The 17,031-nt window shown below is 42.3% G+C and overlaps 1 long non-coding RNA gene across 1 annotated transcript; it reads right to left on the bottom strand.

The window, feature by feature from the left end:
- Nucleotides 1-15,147: 15,147 nt before the first annotated feature.
- LOC134447771 (uncharacterized) lies at nucleotides 15,148-16,063 on the bottom strand. The gene is made up of 3 exons (XR_010034634.1): nucleotides 15,900-16,063; nucleotides 15,731-15,793; nucleotides 15,148-15,633 (listed from the first exon to the last, which is right to left on the bottom strand). It is a non-coding gene; the product is annotated as an uncharacterized LOC134447771 (long non-coding RNA).
- Nucleotides 16,064-17,031: the final 968 nt, after the last annotated feature.

Below are 17,031 nucleotides of genomic sequence, written 5' to 3'. Positions count from 1 at the left end.
GCCAGATATGCATCATAACGTTATACCCGAGATGGGGAAAATGCAAGTTACTCGCAAGGCTGGAACACTTCACCTTGGGAAAGTGACCATCTCGCAAGCATAGGAGCGGAACATAACAGCCTTCGGGGGCTGAAGCGCGTTCATAAAGGACAGGGAAATCAAAACAGATTAAATAGGCATAGTTTTTGGAGAATGCCATGATGTAAAATAGGCTAATAGATTAAGTCCTGTGGTTCGGTTGTTAACAGCAATGTGTGCTTTTTGATTTAAACTGCTTAAATAGCCTAATGTTCAACAACCAATGTCCATCACCATTAAGTTAAAATATTTAGACAGCTTGGTTCTCTTTGAGTCGAGAGCGTGGGGCAAGAGAGCGAGAGCTTCACGTGAGTCCACGCTATAGTGATGCACAGAAACTAGAACCAGAAGCGGACTTTGGGCGCTTGTTTTAATGAGCATGTCGGTAGAGTGTTTTGGGAGCGAGGGGGAGAGCGAGAGGAATGGGAGAGAAAGACAGAACAATGCGCTGGCCAGCGTATTCGTCGTGCCTGTAATCAAGCAAATGTGCAGGGAACTTTTCCCCTTTTCAATTAGACCTTGGCTACTAAGTAGTCCTGCTTTTACCAGCACAGAAACAATACATGGATACTTCAACTTTTACCAATTGTTTGCATGACAATGTCAGAATATCTAGCCTTCATTTCCAGTCAAATTCGAATAGGCTTGACGGGCTAACAATTACCTCAAAGTTCTTTCCTGTAAACAATCTCTGACTACCATGTTAGCTTGTTTCCCCAACTATGTTACTGGAAAATATAGTAGGCCTAGCCTACAGGCCGTATCTAACATGCATGAATGAGGGTTAAACTATAAGCAGCTCTCGTTTCTGGTGTTTTGGGCAGATAAGCACGCGGCAGGTGGCAACAGGCTGCGCATATGTTTGGGGCTGTTGCTTCCCTGAAATATTAGCAAAAAAAAACATTGTGTTCAGTTAATGTCGCTGACCTGCGTAGCCTAATGGCTTTGCAAAGATCGTACTTTTAGAATCTTTTCATTTATATTTTTGGCTGTCCCGGCATTGTGCCCGAGATGATAACTTTGTTTTGGTCCCGGGACAACAGGATAGCGGTTTCGAGCGCTGCGCTCATTCAGTAGCCAGCCAACGCATCCCCTCCCGAATCCGACTCTGAGAGAAGGGGCGGGGCAGGTCTCTACCAAGCGTCGTCTACTATCGTGCATGCTGGGAGTTGTAGTTTAGCTATTGCTGTAAGCAGCGCTCGGCCAGTTTATAGAAAATGGAAACTCTTTTTTTCTCTTTTTTTGGAACGTTGGCGAGGCGGTGTCGCCAAGAAAGCGCTGCGGGAAACACTGGATTTGTCCCAGATTTGGAGTGTTAATGCTCTAGGTTCATGAACTGATTCGACTTTGGAGGTCAACACTTTCAAAATGGTGGAATTTTAATTTGGCCCACAACTTCTGACTGGCTGAATTTATTTGCCCGGTAACACCTTATTTTAATTGTTCAACATTTCAGTGAATCTACCATATTAGGTACAGTGTAATAACCAGTGTAACAATATTTAATAGCCTACCATGTAATACTAGTCAATACCAGTGTAACAATATGCAATTACATGTAGTACCACTTACACACTACATGATGTAAGTACAAAATTGGTACAGGGTGCTACTACCAGAGATTTTTTTTAGGAAGGGGAGATAGGACAGAATCGTTAGGTGTCCATAGAAATCAACGGTGAAGATTCGTAACGCAAATATGGCGTCTACCCGCACATCTCCCGCCTTTCTGGTAACAAGAGCCAATGTGCCTGCTGAGCTGCGTTGCCAGTGATCCAATCATCTGGCTGCATCGGCGCACGCGAAATTATGCACATGCTCAGTTGTGAAAAGCCGTTGCTCTCGTGCCGTTATGGAACTACTGCGCCTGCGCTCTGTCAAAAAAAACGGGAGAAAATAGGCTTTAAAAGCTTTATTTTGACTCGTATGACACAACCAAGTAGTCTAGATTGATCAGTTTTTCACGGTCGTTTCAACCATATGGTTTTCACAACCGCTGGGTTCCCCTCCGTCCTATACTCAGTTTCCCCATTCATTTTTCCCATTGACTCTCAGATCTGGTCTACTTAATCGCGAAATAGCACCCCGAAGGCGTCACCAGTTGCCCTCACCTCACACATAATGAAGACTTTCGAACGTGTGCTGTTGACCAACTTACTGAAGCCCCAGGTCCAACATGCTCTTGATCCCCTGCAGTTTGCCTATCAGGAGAGTGTGGGAGTTGAGGATGCTATCCTGTATCTGCTACACAGGGTGCATTCTCACCTGGACAAGAGAGACATGGCTGTGAGAATCATGTTCTTTGATTTCTCAAGTGCCTTTAACACCATCCAGCCACTCATGCTGAAGGACAAACTGCTGCGAATGGGAGTGGAAACAGGACTGGTGACATGGATAACTGACTACCTCACTGGGAGGCCCCAGTTCGTCAGGCTCGGCGACCATACATCCCAGACTGTAGTCAGTAACACGGGCGCGCCACAAGGGACGGTGCTCTCCCCTGTTTTGTTCACCCTGTACACCTCCGACTTCAGCTACAACACAGAGACCTGTCACATGCAGAAGTTCTCTGATGACACTGCTATTGTGGCGTGCATCAAGGATGGACAGGAAGGAGAGTACAGGGAACTGGTGGAGAACTTCGTCAGATGGTGCCAGGATAATCAGCTACAGCTGAATGCCACCAAAACAAAGGAGATGGTGGTCGACTTCAGAAGGACCTCCCCGCCACTGGTGCCTGTCTCTATTGAGGGAGAGACAGTGGAGACAGTTGACACCTACAAGTACCTAGGTGTACACCTGGACAACAAACTGGACTGGGCTGCTAATTCAGATGCTCTGTACAAGAAAGGACAGAGCAGGCTATACTTCCTAAGGAAGCTCAGATCCTTCAACGTCTGCAACAGGCTCCTGCTGATGTTTTACCAGTCTGTCATGGCAAGTGTCCTTACCTATGCTATCGCCTGTTGGGGAGGTAGTATTAGGAAGAGGGACGCGGGGCGCCTTGACAGGCTGGTGAGGAAAGCTAGGTCTGTGGTGGGCATGGAATTGGAGGACCTCACTACAACAGCCGAAAACAGGACACTGAGCAGACTGGACTCCATACTGGAAAATGACAGACACCCCCTGCACCCGCTTCTGGCCAACCAGAGGAGCGTGTTCAGCTACAGACTCCGGGCCTTACCCTGCCGTACAGACAGACTACGGAAGTCATTTGTTCCTAGGGCCATCCAGCTCTTCAACACCACACAGAAAGACACAATGAAAGAGATTGTCATTGGTGACTGGACAGCCTAAACCACCCCCACCCCCTCCCGATTTTTTTTTATCTCTACTGAACAGCTACACTTCACCCAGTTTGATTTGACTTTAGTTGCTTAAACTTTTTGTTAGTTCATTTTCTCTTTTCTTTTGACCCTCGTGTCATTGTTTGTTTATTTGCATTTTTGACTTTAGTTTATCTCACTGTAAATATATGCACGGATTTTGGCTGTGGAAAATATAAAAACAACCCTCAACTTTTGCGCAAACCTTCTTGTGGACCTGCATCTCTGCCAGACTTGCCTGTCACGGCTACACATCTTCACACACTGGTATTAATAATAATAATAATAATTGTATTTGTATAGCACTGTGTCATACAAGGCATGTAACTCAAAGTGCTTAACAAATGGGAAAAAAACATCATTGTTAGAGATGGATTTAAAAGGAGAGGTATAGAGGAGAGGCAGAAATAGCAGGAAGGCAGAGGAAGAAGAGATAGACAGAGATTGTAGAGTCATAAGGTCAACGTAGGTTAGGACTAGGATTCTTAGATGCGTAAGGTCCATAGTGGCTGGGCCTATCATAAGTCATAGATAGTCACACAGAGATTGGGCGCTCAGGTGCGGCCCCTGGTGGCATCAGGGGTGAGGGAAAAACTCCCTTTCGCTTGAATCATAGTTTGTAGGGGGAAAAAAAGCTCAGTGAGGTCTGAGAAAAAAAACCCTATAGTCAGGAAGAAACCTCAGGCAGAGACCAGCGGCCACCAAGGGGAGCCCCCTGCCAGGGCTGGTTGTGAGCAGTAAGGGCGCTGCGGCAGCTGGGACACTATGACGCCTTGGCAGCTAGGAGTTGTATTACATGTGTGGTTAAATTTTTATTCGTATATGATTCTTATGTATATTCTTCTATGTACATTTATATGTAGGAATATATATGTATGTGTATACTGTATGTCACTCCACTTTTGGTTGTTAGATTAATGTAAAATAGTCATAGGCCAGGACAGAGAGGAGACTGATTCAGCTGAGGTGTAACTGGGCTGATTAGCATATGTGAAGGCTCGGCCCTGGCTGGGTCACAGCTAAGCCTGGGGGGTGGATACTTTGCCTATATAGTATATATATCCTATATAGGGAACGATCCTACATGAAGAGCTAGGCCTGGTGGAGGGGGACAAGTGAGAGTAATGTAGACCTCAACGAGGCCTCCTGTTCCATTCGGAGCAGTAATAAAAATAATCTGCAGAAAACCCATCGGATCAAAAGTGCCTGTCTGACATTTATAAAACCCACATTTAATGGTGTAAGAAGTCGGATGATAAATATGCCGCAGTCAGGTTTAAGAGGGACCATTCCAGGTGGAACAACATCTCAAAAAGCTTGGTAGGTGGTCGATTTCAAGGTCTTAGGTTGGGCAGGCGCATTTTTGAGATGATTTTGGAGGATCTTATGTATTGGGGTGGGAGACGTGACGCCTTGTTTTTTCGTAACATTGGTTAAAAACCTACAAAACTGTTATTTTTCCTTTAAAAAACAAATGTCAATGAAAGAATATGTGATACATTATGTTTCATATTAGTCTTAGGTGAGAAGAAACATTTTTGTTAAGATTTATGTAAAGGTTTATATGTCAAATATCCTGCGGTGTGACTGTAACATTAATGAAAACTGGAATATAATATATATATAAATTAACCAACAACATTTTGAATAATGTATGAAGCATTTGACATGATTGCATAAATATTTTCTTGATATTAAGATATGTGAATGTGAAAAAAACTCAAGACAGTAATATTAACTACAAGTTCAATTTCGTAACACAAATTGCGTCCTGTGGGGTGACATGTAACTTACAGTATGTCAATGTTTGTGAACGGGCACCTGAAAGGCCAACGGCAAGGGTCTTAAAGACTGGCTCCTAACCAGTCAGTACCTCAGTTATTGGAGGGTGCTGTGGAAGCTTAAGATGACTATTAACTTCTTAATATGTCTTCATATTGCAATGTTTCTGTCACGCAATGCTTAGGTTCATTTTATGGTGTCCTGTGGTGGCTGCTCTTATAGAAGGAAAAAAAGTTTTTTACACATGAAAACACATATTAAGATTAAACACAATAATATCATTATCAAGTTAGCATGAGCTCAGATGTCAGTCATGTATATAAAAGGATTAAAATGGCCATAATGCAGTGAATTTCCTGTGGTGCGACTTCATTTTCCTGCGGTGTGACATGCCTATGCAATGTGTTGATGCAGGACACATTTCCTCAAAAATGGCAAAAATTAGGCGAAATTCCACGGACCACTAAGTGCTTTATTTTTTTTTCCATTTTTTTCAATCAATTTTTTCAGGAATTGGAAAAACCTTTTTTTTGGCGTTACGCCCTTAAACGTCAACCACCCATTGATGTTATCCACGGATGTGTCGCGAATGACAAGGTGGCTAGCTCATATATTTTATGACCAGAAGCTATGATTTATGAACGAGGTTTAAATTGGTAGGACCACCCTCATAATATCCTTATATAAGACAGGCGCAAATTCATTATACATTCGGAAGGGAGAGCTCTATATGTGTGTGAGAGTGTAGGCCTATGTGTAATGTGTCTGGTATGACTCTGGAGAGGAATGAAAGAAAGTGGACAGATTTAAATACTAGGTGAAGATGTTTAGCTCTTTCCCTGTCAGAAGATGAAAATTAATTTTAATTATGGATCAACCTCTAGTGTAATTTCAATAGCGGAAGTTAATATTTTTTTGCTGTATGCGAGTATGCCATTGTGTTTCTAAGTGTTATTGTGTGTGTGTTTGTGGATCCAAGAATGAAGTATGTGTAATTTGGTGTTGGAACTAAGTGGCTCTGGATATGGTGTGATATCAGAGAGAAGAAAAGAAAAAGAGAAAGAAAGAAAAAAAGAGAGAGCATTGATTGGCTGGTAGGTAATGATTGGATTGAAGGTTGAGAAGAAAGTACAGAGAATTAAATGTTTTTAAAAGTGAAAATAAATGGCGAGGAATTATTCCTTTTTGGATGGAGATATCTAGTGTAGAAGGAACAGGTTAAGTAGGGAGGAAAGACTGTGCTGGAGAGGCCATAGAGACTGTGTTGGCTGAAATAATTTCAGTGAAGAATATACATGTCAAAATAACTTAGAATAATAATGGAAGAAGAGTAGCAGCTAACAGAGTGACAAGGACAGCCAAGGTAACTAGCTGCAATGGAAGAGGCATTTCATCATGTTACAGAGCGTCTCTGCACGTACAAAGCCCAACTCCATAGAAGTTGGGACGCAAGGTTAATTGTGAATAATAACAAAATACTGCCACTTCCAGAAGTCTGGTTCTGACGTGCAGTAGCCTAACCAATTACCGTCGGCCTATTTTGTCAAAATTGTGTACACTGAAAATTATATTTATAACACCTCCTTTATCTTGTGACAAAGAGTTAAGGTCTAAATGTGCCCCCTTTTACAAACATTGCTATGTACTGCTAAGTTGCTAAGTATAATATTCAACCTAATACCAAGGCATTAAGGGCATTTTTTTCTCAGTTTCATTTTTGGTACAGCTGTTTACCTTTGTAGTATGGGAAGTTTAACCTAACGTCAGCCTAAGTAATTTCAGCAACTTTGGCAACATCACACATGTGGCAACATGTCCGTTCTATGTTAGCCTGGGAAATCATCAGCTTGCACAATCGTTTCGATCTGAAAGACAATCTCACTTGTGATTAGGATTGGTGGTAAGCAGGCGAGACTGTTGTAATAAGTAGGAATAACACTTAGCGTGATAAAGGCATGTACATAAATGCCTGTGAAATCAATGTATTGCCTGGTCGTGGGAGGGTATGGGTCGTCCCATGCCTCACATATCCGGAGGTATACAACAACAAGAATGGAACATATCCGCAAGTGTATCCACATCAAATAGGCTACGTGAAGCACGGATCATATCAGGTGAGAATACGGCATCAGGATTTGTCTCGTGTCGAAACTGTCCCATTCCGGGATTCGAATATGCTCTGTATATGACAATTGGCACCAACGTATCCGGAGCGTATCTATCAATATATCTCTGTATATTGTAAATATCCTCATACAAACATCCACGGAAACAGAGCTTTTTTGCCCAGTGAATGCACTTCAAAGCATCTACAGTGGGTTGAGTGATGACTAACAACAATACTGTGCTCACCTTGAATGTCCACTGGCACCCGCCGGGTCCTCTGTAGAAGTATTCTCCTGTGGGTGGTCTTTAGAGACAATTTCTCCAAATTCCACTGCTAGGTAGGGCTCCTCGAGCTCAGTTCTTTGTTTAGCTGAAGTGACGTCATCTGATCCATCACTATGAAGGGGACTCTCTGCCACATTCCCACCTTCATCCATCAGTTGAGTTTCTAATGCTGGAGAGAAGGCTTGAGGGTTTAACTTTGTTTTTTTGCTAACAGTTTGCTCTTTCTTGATACTCACCTCGGCATACTAGAGACAGAACGTCACAGAGGAGCATTAGTTAATGGAGTTTTAGTTATTCCATCACAACTTGGACAAGCCTCCTTCTTTCTATGTAGACAAAGACAAACTATGAAGGTGTATCCTTGGCATGCAACATAACATGGACAATAACAATTTGACGTTCTTACCTCGTGCGGTGACTAATAGCAAAATGTTATCAAATAGGCCTACCAAAGTTCGCTCCTTAAACGAGAATTTTTTGAATATTAAGGCCATTTTCTGAGTGTTCTGCAATGTTTTAGAGTCCCCCTCACCGTTTATTTCATGTTTGCTGCAGTCTCTGTTATTTGGCTTTTGTGGATTTGATCTCAACCAGCTTTAGAATGGCCGTCTATGGGCACCTGCAATTCTGTTCTTAAAATCACCTTTAACATTTGTTTTCAATAATATGCAACTCACCAAGTATTCAGCAGTATTCACTGGTGTTCCTTAACAATTTTTGTAGCAAAGTATGCCATCTGTCGTTTTTTATGTGTGCTTTATGTAGCAATTTGTAAATTAAGCTTCACTTTCACTTTCTTTCAAAAAATGGCAAATAAAAAATGACAGAAGCCATAATTCACCTTGAAACTTGTTAGGGACTGCTAGTGAACACCCCTAACCACTTTGTGAGCAGCAAACTTTCGAAAACAAATGTTTAAGGTGATTTTAAGAACAGAGTTGCAGGTGCCCATAGACGGCCATTCTAAAGCTGGTTGAGATAAAATCCAAATCAGTCAAATAACAGAGACTGCAGCATGAAATAAACGGAGAGGGGGACTCTAAAACATTGCAGACCACTAAGAAAATGGCCTTAATGTTAAAAAAAGTGGAGTTCACCTTTAACAAGTGACAATGATCGAAAAAAAAGCAGTTGAAAATTAGATGAGCAATGTGCCTTGGTAAAAACACTCTGCCACGAGTTTTGTAGACCTACTCAGTTGGACAGCAAAAAATAAAAGTGCCATGTTAAAATCCATTGACTTTTTCCCAATGGAGCCAGGGGCAGGGTTTCAACCCCAATTTTGATGATGCCACTTTAATAAAATACTAAAATGCACGATAAAGTATCACTCTGGGGTAAGGGGGGCGGTGTTGCATTTTGTTGTTGCCCAGGGTGTAGGCCTACCCAATTAAAATACAGGGGGACCATTCCATCATTGGCGCTGAATTCAGCGGCGATTTTCAACTAACGGCGGCTTCTGACACAGTTCCACCACTGAAGATCAGCTGCACCTTAGCTAGTTTCACTTCAGCCGCTCTCATCAAAGTTGGCTTTGCGCTCGTGCACGGTGAACAGGGGAAGTCCATATCAACAATTGTCGAAAATGCGATCATGTTGTAGACTGTGCATGCATAGAGAAAATAACACTAGAGGTGGCCCCGCCCCCCTTTTACGGCAATCTGTAGCGGCCATTATCTGTAGGTAGATCAGAGAAATGGAAATTAACGGAGAAAGAGGCTCACCTCTGTCAAAAATGGCTTAATCATGTGAAAATGTCCATCAACACACCACACAAGGACAATAGTTGAAGTGTGTTGCTAACTATGCTCATAAAATATATATATTTTTATTTTTATATGTATTTTATCGACTCATATGATTTAAGTAGACATTTAGCCTGACATTTCAAATCTGGTCTTTGATTAATGTGTTACTTCATATTCACACAGTTTTAGTCAATTTTTTTACAGGGGTAGGCGTGTTCTCCATTGACTTGCATTGCCTGAAGATACCTACACTACCTACGGAAGTTGGGAAGCTCCATCTGCCATTTTCTAGTGTCGCAAATTGCTGTTTCCTCTCTAGTGTTATTTTCTACCTCTATGGGTGCATGCCTTGTCAAATCAAGTCTTTATCAGTTTTGAGATGCGAGCGTCTGTAGGTGAGCGGTGACGCAACCGCATTCCAAGTCTCCACCTCTTCCGGGCGGTTTGTGGGGCTGGAAACGCAAAAACTTTTGACTGGGCTGTAATGGACTGATCAAAGCTATTTTCCGACCCACCTCGCATTTCCCCGTCGATCACACATATGCTGTGCCTCAGAATTAAGAAGAACTAATGGTGTGATGGTTGACTTGAGTTGTGTGTGTGCAATTATTTGGACTACACAACAGACGTCGCATGTCCGACGTGCAGCCACTTGAGCCACGGTGCAGTGATAGGGTTGGCTGTGCCTCGGTTCACGTCAGATATGCGAGGCGCACGTGTAGTCTCGAATACAGTTTTGCACAAAAGCTAAAATAACGTTTCTTGCGTGTCAAAAATGAGTGGTCTTATGACACGAATCCAAACCTTTCAAATTCACTGTCATCATATGTGAAATCCGGAGCACATGCCAAACGGGATGAGGATTTAGCTTGACTCGCTCCATTAACTCGCATTCAAAATTTTGAGCGCTCCAGCCCCACGGATCGGAAGTAGAAGGGCGTGACAAGGTGTCCCATCCCCACCATCCGCAATGACAGCTCTCAACCACAGTGGGTTTACATACAGTGTTGAATCTCGCCCTCCAACCCGTGCCTGCAGTTCACCTAGGGAGCGCTGTCGAGACAGCAGAGCTCATAAGGCTGGCGCTAATAACTTGACATTGTGCTCGCTGTCGGCTGAAACTTGACAATATTACTTGAAGTTCTGAGAAACCAATGTGGATTTCAGTGAAATGTACAATAACCTGGGAGTTATGTCCTTCTGATTTCCTACAGCTTTGGCATTTATGAGTCAGGCTCCGCTAGCATCTTGCTAACAAAATTGCTTTACGGCCGTCGTGATCACAGCAATGCAGCCGGCCGACCAATCCAAACGCAGTGTGTGAAGCCACTCGTGACATCATATCCTCCTGACTACCAGCAGTTAATTTTTGTCCTCTCTAGAGGACATTTGTAAACCACAGTATCTCCTACCCCATACACACTACTGTGCTAACTCCCAATGGTCTTTAAAGAGGACATTCAGAGCTTTCCAATGATACCATGTGTGTAGGGGTGGGGTTTTGGGAACTTCCTATTTCTTTGCAAGGAAAATGGTGTCCATTAAAATTAGGGAAAGTAAATGCATAATACTTTAAAGTGGGCAATTATTGTCTTAAAACATCATCTTTATATGTTATTTCAATCTCTTCAGAGCACAATTAAACCATTTCTAAATTAATGTAACATTATTTAATTCCCATATTTAGGCGTTAAAGAAATGTCCTCCAAAATGGACATTGGTAGTGACATCTTCCATTTTGTTAGTATTTTTCTAATCAGAAAGTCAGTATCAGAATCAGAAGGAGAGACACTTTACAGCACATTATTGATAAATAATCCTAGATGTGATGTTTGAGGAAGATGCTGAAGATTCAGAGACCTCTTAGGATTCATTTCAAGCAGGAAAAGTAGAATCAGAACAAGCAGAACGTTCCCTATTGATGCATTTGTCACCCCATGTGGAGCATGACTCTGATGTGTGTCTGAACTTTGCAGGACAATATTTCAACCAAAAATGAAAGGAAGACTAAATTAATCCTATAGACATGAACACATGTTGGTTCCAGAGATAATAACCCATATTTCACACATCAGAACTATAAAATTAGTCAACTCTGGTGAAAGTTCTCAGTTGAGGGACGACATGTCATTCAAGCTTCTACTGCAAGTCCAGTTGCTTAAAACAAAATTACTTTGACTTGAGATGACCTGCATGAATGATAATGGTCACAGACACATCCAGTTTCCACCTCAAACCAATAAAACACTAATTGTAAACTCATAAATGCTCAAATTTACTAATTATTAAGCTGATTGTTGTGCTTTTTCATCCAGATTGATTGATAGCAATTAAGGTACATTTTCAATGTACGACCTTCCAATGTCCACTGTAATGGACACATAAAATCTTTAAAATAAAAAATAAAAATTCAAAAAAAAAAATGTTGTCAATCGCATTCAAACAATTGGGGAAGTTAAAAAAAACAAAGATTTAAAAAGTTTTTTTCCCCTGGTAGTCAGGAGGATATTGACAATAAAGTCGTATTTTACAAAGATCCAGCGAGTTTAAACATTCAAACTAAGTGCTGTTTGAAAGGATAATCTATCCTGCCTTTTGGAAAAATAAATTGAAACGATGATACCAATTCTCTCCCAAAGCAATGGTAGCATCGTGGTTGAGCTCCTTGGGACCCCATTCATTTCAACAGCCTCTGCGCTCCTTGGCGCTCCTCTGCGCTGTCTGGATGGCGCCACTTAGTGGACAGTACCACCCGGAAAAAGTCACGAGATTCCTCTCTCGTACTACCCATAAACACTCTCTGTCACAACTCAATCATCAAAGGGAGATCGTCCAAACTTCGAATGCCACCATTTCAACGCGTAAAAATAAAATGCTTTCGTCATCTCAGGTGTTTTAATTTTATCTTTCAGAAGAATTTGTTTTCAGATTAAATGAAGCATAGCCTAGGTAAAACGTTAGGCAGAGATCATTTGTTGAATCATTGCAATGCAAACTCAAGCGTCGACGTCTGTAAGGTGGTTGTGAAGACGTTTTTTTTATTGCCTATGCTGTAAAATGTTAAGGTCTATGCATACATTTAACTGTAGGCCTATGCATGATAGCAAATGAAGGCAGCCACAAAGCGACACCAAAGGAGAGAATAGGCAAAAGTAGCCTATGTTTTGAAGTTTCCATAACCTGTCGCCATACAAGACTTGAACCCGGGGCGACCACATATTAAGCAGCGCACCTGTCCACTGGGCCACTCGCGTCTTCATTTATAGCCTATAGCCTAGAATGAATTGTTGAACACCAGAGTAGTAAATCAACACTATACAAGTTTTTAAAAATGTGCTGATTATCAGAAATCCCCCGAAATAAAAGACAATGGTAACTATTGTAGTTTTACTGGCATTAGGCCTATCACATCATAGACTAGCCTATTAAAATCGAGTGTCTGGCTCGCTTTGATCTCGTAAAATGATGGCGGGAATTAAGCGGAACGTGCCCATTGTGACATTGTTTCCTACAGGTTCATTTTTTTTTCAGACAAACAAATCTCACTACAGCCAAACTTCAAAAGTTGAGAGCCCTGGTGCGGACATTTGGTTATAATTAGATAAGCGCGCGTGACGGTTTGCAAATCTCACCAGATAGGACGTAAATTCGCTTATGAAAATATCTTTAGGGCCTATTTCAGGAAGTTCGCCTCAAACTCGTCAAAAATGTTTAGTTGTTGTTTGCTTAATCCGTCAAAGATAGGGATCCATAGGCCTACCGGTTAAATGTTTTCCCCAACATCTCACATTTGAGGTTGATTAATCGTCGATTGAGGAGTTAAACGTTTAAGGCTTTGATTTTTAGCCCACGGGTAAAAGTGCAAGTGACAAAATGCCTACCTTCACTCGGTGTTTTCAGCTCTTTTGACGTGTATCGCCAATTGTAAAATGGCCGTGCCAGCCGAAGTGTAGTCCTAGGGTGCTTTGCAATATGCGACCTTGCCTCCTCCACTTGCTTCTCGTCATGATGACATCACTGACAACAGCATTATATTTCAATAGGCCTATCTTGCAAAAGCTCAATTGTAGAGTATTTTTTCTCATTTGCAATTGGGATGGTGAATGAAAAACAGTCCATCAAAAATTGTTGTGGCTAGGCTGACAGCTGGGAAACTTAATCGTTTTCCCCACGGAGGAGGCGGGACGAGGAGACAAGCGCAAGTGGAGGAGGCAAGGTCGCATATTAAAACGAACTCCTAGTTCTAGCTTTCGATTTCGTTGGCTAGAGCCATGCAGGAGGAGACATAGAGGTAGAAAATAACACTAGAGAGGACCCCGCCCCCCTTTTTACGGCAATCTGTAGCGGCCATTATCTGTAGGTAGATCAGAGAAATGGAAATTAACGGAGAACGAGGCTCACCTCTGTCAAAAATGGCTTAATCATGTGAAAATGTTCACCAACACACTATACAAGGACAATAGTTGAAGTGTGTTGCTAACTATGTTCATAAAATATATTATTTGATTTTTAAATGTATTTTATCGACTCATATGACATTTCAAATCTGATCTTTGATTAATGTGTTACTTCATATTCACACAGTTTTAGTCAATTTTTGACAGGGGTGGCCGTGTTCTCCATTGACTTGCATTGCCTGAAGGTAGGCCTACCTACACTACCTATGGAAGTTGGGAAGCTCCATCTGCCATTTCCCAGTGCTGTCGCAAATTGCTGTGTCCTCTCTAGTGTTATTTTCTACCTCTATGGGAGGAGAGCAAGGCCAGGGAATAAATAGCAGCCTCGCCTTTTGAGTTTTATGGCGGTTGGCAAACCAGCGTAAATGGTGCATTACCGCCACCATCTGGACTGGGCTGTGAACTGAAGTATCTACTCTAAATCTCTCCTAATGAGAGTAAATAAAAGAAAAGAAAGAAAATAAAAGAGAGGGTGGAAAAAAAGAAAAAGAAAAGGAAAAGAAATAGGCCTAAAGAGAAAGAAAACACACAAAACAACACTGAGTCGCTAAATTCTTTGTAATAGTCCTGTGCTCCTCAGGAATCTAAAAACATAATTCAAGCTGACTTCTCCTGTGCTTCTTCGTATTTCCTTCAAGTTGAACTGTATTTTTTCTTATTGCAGCTGTAAAATTAAATGTTGCCTCTTCTTCATACTTAGAAAACTGGAGAAAAACATGCTCTACAGTTTCAGGGCATTTGCAATTAGGACAACTGCCATCAACATGTTTCCTCATGAGCAGTGACGGACTGGGATAGACAAACGGCCCTGGCATTTTGACCCACAACGCGGCCCCGCGGCCCCAAGACCCCCCAGTACCCCAACCCCCCCCCCCCCCCCACCCCCCTAACGCACACAAAGACACACACACACACAGAGAGACACACACACACACCACTTTGCGGAAGTTGCAACAACTTGGTGACCGCGCACCACACCACATGAAAACACATTGGTAAACACAAGGTGCACCCTGTCCTACTAGAACTAGATGCATGGTGCATCCTACACGTCGAAAACGGTGCGTTATAACAAGCGCACTCTGCACTCGTTGGCCCGCCCCACACAGAGAGAAATTGTGACTATTAATAAAATAGTAAGCCTATGTAGTAAGGTGGACCTTTAGGGAATGACCCAAAATAATAATGATCAAGTTGGAATACCTGCAATTACACGACTACGCCACAAGGGGAATTCCGCCCCTAGAAATATTTGTGGACAAAGGCAAACACAGGTTCTGACAGACTGGGACAGAGACGTGGATTTCTGATTGCAAAAATAAAATGATCTTTCTTTATTTATACAAAACACATCAAACATCCACACCGCCAACATAAAATAAAAAAACAGACAAATAGTCTACAGGTAGCCTAGACCTAAATGATGGTAGGCCTAGGGTCAAGCTAACAGGGCAGGCTGTCAGTTAAGGACAGAGCTATGTGTTGTTCACCACTCGTGCTCAGAAACAAATGGCCTATGTTTTAGCACACAGCACGCGCGGTACATACACACACATAGGCGTACTAGCTAAGTCAGTGATTCAATCAGTATGGCTACCCACGCTAAGCAAATGATTCAATCAGTATGGTTACCCACTACACAGGTGAGCATTCACGTCACACGTCTAAGCTACTAATAATATACTAGAGCTCTCTACTACTGGGACCTGCCCTGCGAGCATGAATTAGGCTACAGAAACAAAATAAAGAGAGTATGGCGGGCGGACAAAATAAAACCAAAACAACAAACAGAATGCTAAAATCACTCTGGGCAAAACAGCGGCGAACAGCTATGACCCTCGATGGTACCCTCTGAGGAGTCAAGCATTTACAGATGGTCAGCAGTTGCCACCAAGGTAGCTATACATTTTTCACAATTATTACACATACAAAAGAAAGCTTCGCATACCTCAAAACAGGTGGATACGGCGCACAACAGACTCCGTGTGCCAAGGGTGATCACCTGGCTACCCTGGCGATCAACAATAAAACAGTAATGAATATACAAGTTTAGATGTGCAGATGAGACATATGGCACATAGAATATTTACACACATACACTGTTTACACACACATACCTTAAACCTTCAGAGAGGAGACATGCAGTAGGCTGGAAACAGTCGGACCTCAGCCTACAGCAACCACACACGCACCGTGCTGAACACAAACAAATCCCGGGAGAGTTCCAGCAAGTCTACCCATTCTGGCTGTTTTTATAAAACTGGTGTCTTAGCCACCATTAACTGACTAGCCAATCAGCAGCAAGCTGAGTCCAATGACATCACCGGCTATGGAAGCCATGGAGGGACAATTTGTTGTAACAGTGACAGTCCCACCTGTTACACCTAGTAAACACTGAAGTTTCAGAAACCGACCTAAACAACAGGCACCAGGAAAGCATCAACGTGCCTACACACACTATACAATCAATGAACCAACCACTTTTGATGTCCGCTTTGCTCCCGCACCACTTCTTTACGCAGTGGACCTTGGCCCAGCTATATGATGACAAGACTATGAGTGGGAGTCAGTCCAACTTCTATGCTAACCAGTCCAGAGCTGCACGCAAAACAACATACAGTAGGCTACATCGATATGGCTACTAAAATGTATTTCAGCAAGCCAAACCAAGTCCTGAAGTTAAGAATACAGTACGAATAAGAAAAACTATAACAGCCCCCAGATTACCACAAGCTAAAAAGGTTTACAGATCACATCACCTTGGCTAGTAGCGAGACTAGCCACGGACTGGCTTATGACATAGAAACGCGACCTTACGTGAAATAAAAAAAAGTGTCACGGCGGACACAAACAATGATTATTAATGGAAATCCTTCAGCCCCTACCTGGTTTTATTCGTAGCGTCGGGCGGTGCAAAACATCTTCTAATATCCATATTTGTGTGGGCGAGAGAGCTCTGCGTGCTATTCCATGTGTGAATGGCCTTGTGATTTCTGAGACAAATCAACACACTTCTTTATGGTCTTCTTCCAAGCAAGCCAAGAAGCCGGCATAATAGATACTACGACATATATTCGAACAGAACACCGTGAACAAGAACCAGAACAACCTTGAATTTATGGGACACTTCCATTTGTTGTCTGCCACACACCGTAGTGCTCACAGGAAGTTTATCGTCAGTCACTAGGAAACGGAGGACTGAACAGATTAAGAAAATACCTGAAATGACCACAAGATGGCAGCATCTCA

Source organism: Engraulis encrasicolus, chromosome 1 (assembly GCF_034702125.1).
Source record: "Engraulis encrasicolus isolate BLACKSEA-1 chromosome 1, IST_EnEncr_1.0, whole genome shotgun sequence".
Lineage (NCBI taxonomy): Eukaryota > Metazoa > Chordata > Actinopteri > Clupeiformes > Engraulidae > Engraulis > Engraulis encrasicolus.
Note: the sequence above shows the minus strand (reverse complement) of the source record. Positions and strands in the feature narration are given on the sequence as shown.